Source organism: Cnephaeus nilssonii (genome assembly GCF_951640355.1).
Source record: "Cnephaeus nilssonii genome assembly, chromosome: 12".
NCBI lineage: Eukaryota > Metazoa > Chordata > Mammalia > Chiroptera > Vespertilionidae > Cnephaeus > Cnephaeus nilssonii.
In genome coordinates this window covers 21,567,982-21,576,320 of record NC_137083.1, presented here as the reverse complement: position 1 = coordinate 21,576,320, position 8,339 = coordinate 21,567,982, and the positions used below count along the sequence as shown (strand labels likewise).

Genomic DNA, 8,339 nt, shown 5'->3' with positions numbered 1-8,339 from the left:
TATAAGCAGTACTACCTAAAAACAATAGATGTAATGTCCTATTACTTCACAGAAGTATCTACCAAAATAAAGTAGAAATCATAAAGATAGTCTAATGAACCACTGTACTCTGTCATCTTTGTGTTTACTTCACTCTGAAATATTTAATTTGACATAAACATCTTATACCTATTGCATAAAGATAAAACTCCCATTATTCTGAGAATCACAAATTAAGCAATGTCTAAATTATTACAGGCTAAATGCACAAGATATTCTAGTAGATGTACTTTTTCAATCCAATTCAAATGTGGTATTCCAAATTAAAAAGAAAATCACTCCTAAACATGGAGAGAGAGGGAGGGAAGGAGGGAGGGAGGGAGGGAGGGAGGGAGGGAGGGAAGAAAGAAGAGAGGGAGAGAGGGAGGGAGGGAGGGAAAAGAGAGATCATTGCTTGACAAAATAGGGAATAGCTCATTTGTAAGGTTTTTGTGAGGATTAAGTTAGATAACACATTGCAAAGTACCTAGTTCAGTAAAGTATTATAAATTTTTTCAGCTTCAGAGTTAATAAAATATAAAAAAGTAAAAATCTTATGGTTTATAGTATTTTATGGAAGGGGTGGGAGAAATAAAAGGAGAAGGACAGAGAAAGAGGAAGAGAAAGAAAATCAGGGAAAGAGATAAACAGCTAAATGTGGGAGAAGAGGATTGGGTTGGGGCACTGGGGATCCGCTTTAGTGAAAGCCATTTGAGCTTCTTTGACGAGGAATGTTTGCTCCCCAAGGAGGTCTTAGTGTTGTAACAGAGCTGCCTATCAGACCTTCCTGACAGTGACCAAAATATAATTTTTTTTGTCAAAGAAGCTGAATAAGTTTCCACAGGAGCTTGACCACTGATACAATCAGTGTGCCTGTGTCTATCAGGATTCTGAGCAGCCTAAGTGAATTCTGGCTATAGAAGTCCACATGGCATGAATTCTGATTGGGGTAGTGGGCAGGAATAGAGAGATTTCATCCACTCTCTCAGACAGATATCATATATTAGACCCTTAGGAGATGGAGATGTTGGCTTGATTCTGGGAGTTTGAGCTGGACTGTTCTTCTCTCCTACAGACAAACCTCCTCTCTCATAACAACATAAATTCCCTAAGGCTTCTCAAAATAAAGCCAATCCATTAACTGGAGTAGCTGTTATCTAAATCAGACATGCCAATTACTTCATGGTCCAAATCTATTCTTATTGTATTTACCAAGATATTCGATACATTGCTAACATATATGACTATAAGGAATAAAAAGTTCTTGCATACACCAAAGAGCTATAATTTCAACAGCACACAGAATGAAATGGCCTACCATTTTTCACACTGATATCATCCCTGACCTCTAAAATAACCAAAAGTTCACACTGGCTAGCCTACAGATGTCTAGCCTTTCTTTATGGATATCCCTGATGGCCAGTTAACTGGCAAGTTTTCCTAAGTAATAAACATCAAGTGAAGCATACGAAAATATGGGCTTCTGAATATCTGGGCATATGGCAAAGCAGTAGGAGAATTTTAGCACATGTTGTCTTCATAACGTAGTCTACTTTGAGAGTTAGCTGTAGTACTCACACAACTTGTCCACAAAAGCAGGGTGTTACTCTAATGCTTCAAAATACATACTCCACAAAATATATAGTCCACTGCTGCTTCCATTATCTAAAACAAGTGAAAAACTGCATGAAGTGTGGAGTAGGTTGTTGAGGCCTGGGATTCAGAAAGGTCCTAGAATCCAATGGCTTTCAATCAACAGACAAACTAACTAGAGTAAGAAGAAAAGGATAGCTGCATCTAATAGAATGAAAGGTCACTATCCATAAAGAAGTGTAACCAAGAATATTATGAAGTGGGGGAAGGAAATACTAGGATACTGGCTTGTGCCAGCAGAGAATAGCTACTTCCAAGAGGTTAACAAGGGAATGCATTTGGCAGAGTTCTGTGATCCCAGAAAAGCTTCAAAGCCTGGATTACAAAGTAGGGCATGACTGCGGGTGCCTACTGGGTAGGGTTTTCTAAGCTTATTATCTGCATATCATCTATTTGCAATTTTTTACATTTAATAGTGGATACATAATATAGTAGATATGAGATAGGTATAGATTCTGTTCTATTAAATAAATTTACTAATAAACTCTGTGGTGAGTAAATCTGCCTTGGATTTTAGGTATTTCCTAAAGTCCTGAGAAGGGAGGAAAATAAGTTACACAGTGTATTCCATGAAATGAAACAGGGCAAAATTCACAAAAATTAGCAAAAGAAGTACTGTTACACAATAAAATGTAAATAAAGCAAGAGAGCAGTACGCTAATTCACTATTGTGATTATAAATTACTGATAAATTTTTAGAAATCTACATTCAGCAAATTAAGGTTAGATGCTTACAGGTTCGGTTTATAGTTGAGGCAAATTTTGATTACAATGTTCATATTCACACCTAAACATGTAGGGTAATCTTACCTTATAATAGAGAAACATGCAAATTGACCGCACCTCCGCTATGCCCCCGATTGGGCCAGTGGAGGCTGAGGGCGGGACTCCGGGTGGCCTGTCAACCGTTGATAAAATTAAGATGGCGGTGCCCAGTGGCCGCGCCCATGCCGCTGCTCCCCGGGGTGCCTGGGGCGATCGGCACCCCGGGGGGGGCGTGGCCGGGCCCATGCCGCCGCTCCCCGGGGTGCCTGGGGCGATCGGCACCCCGAGGGGGGTGTGGCCGGGCCCATGGCGCCACTCCCCGGGGTGCCTGGGGCGATCGGCACCCCGGGGGGCGTGGCCGGGCCCATTCCGCCACTCCCCGGGGTGCCTGGGGCGATCATGCCGCGGCTCCCCGGGGTGCCTGGGGCGATCGGCACCCCGGGGGGGGCGTGGCCGGGCCCATGGCGCCGCTCCCCAGGGTGCCTGGGGCCATCGGCACCCCGGGGGGCGTGGCCGGGCCCATGCCGCCACTCCCCGGGGTGCCTGGGGCGATCGGCACCCCGGGGGGGCGTGGCCGGGCCCATGCCGCAGCTCCCCGGGGTGCTTGGGGCGATCGGCACGGGGGGGGGGGGGTGGGGGGGGGCGTGACCGGGCTGGGAGGTGCTGGGGACCCCATGCTACCATCCCCTCCCAGAAGCAGCCCCCGGTGTCAGGCTGGGAGGTGTCTGTCCCCCACACCGCCATCCCCTCCCAGAGGCAGCCCGGGGTGTCCAGCTGGGAGGCGCCCGTGAACCCACACCGCCAACCCCTCCCAGAGGCAGCCCGGGGTGTCCGGCTGGGAAGCATCCGCGACCCCACACTGCCAATCGCTCCCAGAGGCAGCCCGGGGTGTCTGTATGGCAGGCGCCCGAGCTCCCACGCCGCCAACCCCTCCCAGAGGCAGCCCGGGGTGTCTGGATGGGAGGCATCCGCGCCCCCACGCCGCCATCCCCTCCCAGAGGCAGCCCGGGGTGTCTGGAGAGGAGGCGCCCGAGACCCCACACTGCCATCCCCTCCCAGAGGCAGCCCGGGGTGTCTGGATAGGAGGCGCCCAGGACCCCACACTGCCATCCCCTCCCAGAGGCAGCCCGGGGTGTCTGGATAGGAGGCGCCCGAGACCCCACGCCGCCAACCCCTCCCAGAGGCAGCCCTAGGTGTCTGGCTGGGAGGCGCCCAGGACCCCACACTGCCATCCCCTCCCAGAGGCAGCCCGGGGTGTCTGGATAGGAGGCGCCCAGGACCCCACACTGCCATCCCCTCCCAGAGGCAGCCCGGGGTGTCTGGATAGGAGGCGCCCAGGACCCCACACTGCCATCCCCTCCCAGAGGCAGCCCGGGGTGTCTGGCTGGGAGGCCCCCGTGACCCCACACTGCCATCCCCTCCCAGAGGCAGCCCGGGGTGTCTGGATAGGAGGCGCCCAGGACCCCACACTGCCATCCCCTCCCAGAGGCAGCCCGGGGTGTCTGGCTGGGAGGCCCCCGTGACCCCACACTGCCATCCCCTCCCAGAGGCAGCCCTAGGTGTCTGGCTGGGAGGCGCCCAGGACCCCACACTGCCATCCCCTCCCAGAGGCAGCCCGGGGTGTCTGGCTGGGAGGCCCCCGTGACCCCACGCCGCCAACCCCTCCCAGAGGCAGCCCGGGGTGTCCAGCTGGGAGGCGCCCGAGCTCCCACGCCGCCAACCCCTCCCAGAGGCAGCCCGGGGTGTCTGGATGGGAGGCATCCGCGCCCCCACGCCGCCAACCCCTCCCAGAGGCAGCCCGGGGTGTCTGGATAGGAGGCGCCCAGGACCCCACACTGCCATCCCCTCCCAGAGGCAGCCCGGGGTGTCTGGATAGGAGGCGCCCAGGACCCCACACTGCCATCCCCTCCCAGAGGCAGCCCGGGGTGTCCGGCTGGGATGCACCCGCGACCCCACGCCGCCAACCCCTCCCAGAGGCAGCCCGGGGTGTCTGGATAGGAGGCGCCCAGGACCCCACACTGCCATCCCCTCCCAGAGGCAGCCCGGGGTGTCCGGCTGGGATGCACCCGCGACCCCACGCCGCCAACCCCTCCCAGAGGCAGCCCGGGGTGTCTGGATTGGAGGTGCCCGCGACCCCACACTGCCATCCCCTCCCAGAGGCAGCCCGGGGTGTCTGGATAGGAGGCGCCCAGGACCCCAAGCCGCCATCCCCTCCCAGAGGCAGCCCGGGGTGTCTGGATAGGAGGCGCCCAGGACCCCACGCCGCCAACCCCTCCCAGAGGCAGCACGGGGTGTCCGGCTGGGAGGCGCCCGTGACCCCATGCCGCCAACCCCCAGAGGCAGCCTGGGGTGTCTGGATGGGAGGCACCCTCAACCCCACGCTGCCATCCCCTCCCAGAGGCAGCCTGGGGTGTCTGGATGGGAGGCACCCTCAACCCCACGCTGCCATCCCCTCCGAGAGGCGGCCGGGGGTGTCTGGATGGGAGGCGCCCGAGACCCCATGCCGCCAACCCCTCCCAGAGGCAGCCCTAGGTGTCTGGCTGGGAGGCACCCGCGCCCCCAGGGAGCGAGTCAAGTACTGATGATTCTACCAAAGGTAAAGTTTAGAGAAAGAGACGATAGAAAAGGAATAGAAGGAGAAAAGTAAGAAAGGACAAAAGATGAAACATCAAGAAAAAGAAAGAGAAGAAAAAAAGGAAGAAACAACCACAGGATATCACCTTTCCAAGTCTCATGAAATTCCTGTTTAAGGAGTTTATTTTATGACTCTTTTAGTTTGGGTTTACATTTTTACTGTTTTGTCAAGACCACAGCAGGTACACTGTCCAATATGTTTTTTTTAAATAAATTTTATTGATTTTTTTACAGAGAGGAAGGGAAAAGGATAGAGGCTAGAAACATCTATGAGAGAGAAACATCGATCAGCTGCCTCCTGCAGTATGTGCCCCCAACCAAGGTACATGCCCTTGACTGGAATCGAACCCGGGACCCTGAGTCTGCAGGCCAACACTCCATCCACTGAGCCAAACCAGTTAGAGCTGTCCAATATGTTAAAGAAAAAACCCTATCTAATAAAGAGAGAATATGCAGGGGAGGGCATTTGGGGGTGACCGGGCTGTCAGGGGAGACCAGTTGGAGATGATCTGGCTGGCAGGGGAGCAGTTAGGCGTCGATCAGGCTGGCAGGGGAGTGGTTAGGGCAGTGATGGTGAACCTATGACACGCGTGTCAGCACTGACACGCGTAGCCATTTCTGATGACACGCGGCCGCATGCCGAGGATGAAACATTTGCTGCTCCTGAGGATGAAACATTTGCGACTAGAGTCTTGGAGTTAGTTTTTTCCTCAAAGTGACACACTACCCGAGTTATGCTCAGCTTTTTGGCGAAGTTTGACACACCAAGCTCAAAAGGTTGCCCATCACTGGGTTAGGGGGTGATCAGGCTGGCAGGCAGAAGTGGTTAAGGGCAATCAGGCAGGCAGGCGAGCAGTTGGGAGCCAGCAGTCCCAGATTGTGAAAGGGATGTCTGACTGCCTCTTTAGGCCGATCCCTGTCGGGCCTAAAGAGGCAGTCAGACATCCCCCGAGGGGTCCCAGATTGGAGACTGTGCAGGTTGGGCTGAGGGACACCCTCCCCCAGTGCACGAATTTCGTGCACCGGGCCTCTAGTAATACATAATTTGAGTGTTAGCTATTGCAAATATTTCAGGGCAAGGATTAGCTAGGTTCTTTGACTAAATTAGCCAATTATTTTCAAATAAAGCTTAGATTCTGAAATTATACAATTGTTTGAGCCAAAGTTGCCAATAAACTTCACAATCCCCGCAAAGAAATGAAACTATAAGAAAAGAACATTCGGAGAACAAAAATGGCTCTTGGAGGTTAAAAATAGAAAACAGAACTCCCAAACTCCATAGAATAAACCACTCAGAAAAAGGAACAAAAAGACAAAGATAGAAATATAACAAAATAAAAATAAAGAAACAACCCCTATGAATTTGTGGTAATAGGAATTTCAGAGATGTTACCAGAAATGAAAGACAGAAATCATCAACAAAATAACTTGAGAAAATCTACAGAACAAGTATCTATACTGAAAAAGGCCACTAAGGCAGCGAGGCAGGGGAACCTGTGTCCACCGCTGCTACCACTGCAGCCTGTTCCTGCAGCCCACACAGGCCCCGCCTGACCCACGTGACCCACAGCTTCCAGAGCAGCCACCGGCCTTCTCCTTCAGGCCCTGGAAGCTGACAGTGGCTAAGACCCACATCGTGAAGTCAGCGGACATGCAGAAGTTCGCTGGTGAACTGCATATGTCATCTGTCCCCAAAATGATGTTTGAAGACAACATTTTTAAGAACCCAGCATGGTTCTTACCTTGGGATTGAGTTCAATGCTACAGATGCTTTAAGATGTATAAACAACTACCAAGAATGCTTAAAGTGGCCTGTGTGGAAGAGTGGCAGGAAAGCAGGTCAGAGGGTGGGCACTCCAAAGACGTTATTAAACCACTAGACATCTGGTGCACGAAAATTCATGCACTGGGGAAGGGGGGGTCCCTTAGCTCGGCCTCCCGCAGTCCAGGAGCCCTCAGCGGATGTCCAACTGACAGCTTAGGCCCGCTGCAGCTGCCACCATCACCACCAGTGGCCTACCTCTGCGGGAGGCCACAGGCGGGCAATCCAGGGGATGGCACCGGCCAGCAAGTAGCCAGCCCTGCCTCCCCCTGATCGCCCCTCCACCACCACTGGTCATCACTGCCCCCCGATCTCCGTCCCCTTCCTCTGCCCACTGGCACACGCCTTGGCTGGCCTGGCGCTGCCAGCTGGCCATCCCCACCCCCCCGCCAACCAGTCATTCTCCCGTTCGGTTGATTTGCATATTATGCTTTTATTATGTAGGATATGATTACACCTATACAACAGATTATAAGGGAGCATTACCTGGAGAATCACTCAAGTTAAAGGTTGTAACTACAACAGGTCATATAGATGCAGAGAAATGGAAAGCCAGAGAACAGATTAAGATTTTTGAAATTCTGTTTGAGGATGAACTTCATGATCATGGAGTTTCAAGCCTAAGTGTGAAAATTAGAATAATGCCTTCCAGTTTTTTCCTGCTGTTGGCCATTTTTCTGGAGAATTTATGGAGTGCTTATCAGAATGAATGACAGGAGACTTTACTACAAGGCCAACAAGACCTATATGTTATGAGAATATACAACACAAGAGAGCAAAATTGCTAATTTAGTGGATATTTCACCTTCCCTCTTCATGGAACCTAATGAAATATCACAGTATTTATTGATCAAGAAGGCAGTTTGAGAAAAGCTAATACTTCCAGAAAGAATTGATCATAACCCCGCAGACTCATAAGAAAATTCACCTGTGGCATAGAATGTGAAGAACCATAAACTCACCGTGAAATCTGATGGAGACCTTGGCTATGTGGATAGGGGTATTTTTTATTGCGAGAATTAATTGCCTTGTCTATGTGCAGATTTTCTGTAGCCATGAAGGGCCCAGAATAATGGGTAGAAAGGACAGTGTCTAAGAAAGAACATGAGAGCATTTAGAAATTTTACAACACTGGAAACAGAGATTATCCCTTGAGCTGACAGGGACAATATATATACACATATATGTGTGTGTGAGTATACAGGGGTGGGCAAAAGTAGGTTAACAGTTGTAATACAAATAAATAATAATTAATAAATAATAAAACAAGAACAAACTTTCACATACTCACAAATACAAACCTACTTTTGCCTACCCTCCTGTACACATACTCACACACACACACACACACACACACACACACACACACACACTAAACCAGAACACTATTCCCTCCCAAATAAATCACCACTCAACTGTTAAGGTAGAATAAATATATTTCTGATCT

General features: G+C 51.0%; 1 pseudogene across 1 annotated transcript; it reads left to right on the top strand.

Annotated features, from left to right (window-relative positions):
* The first annotated feature begins 6,647 nt into the window (after positions 1-6,647).
* LOC307108443 (TIP41-like protein) lies at positions 6,648-7,810 on the top strand (annotated as a pseudogene). Its single transcript has 2 exons — positions 6,648-6,944; positions 7,337-7,810. The product of its transcript is annotated as a TIP41-like protein (transcript).
* The last annotated feature ends 529 nt before the right edge of the window (positions 7,811-8,339 follow it).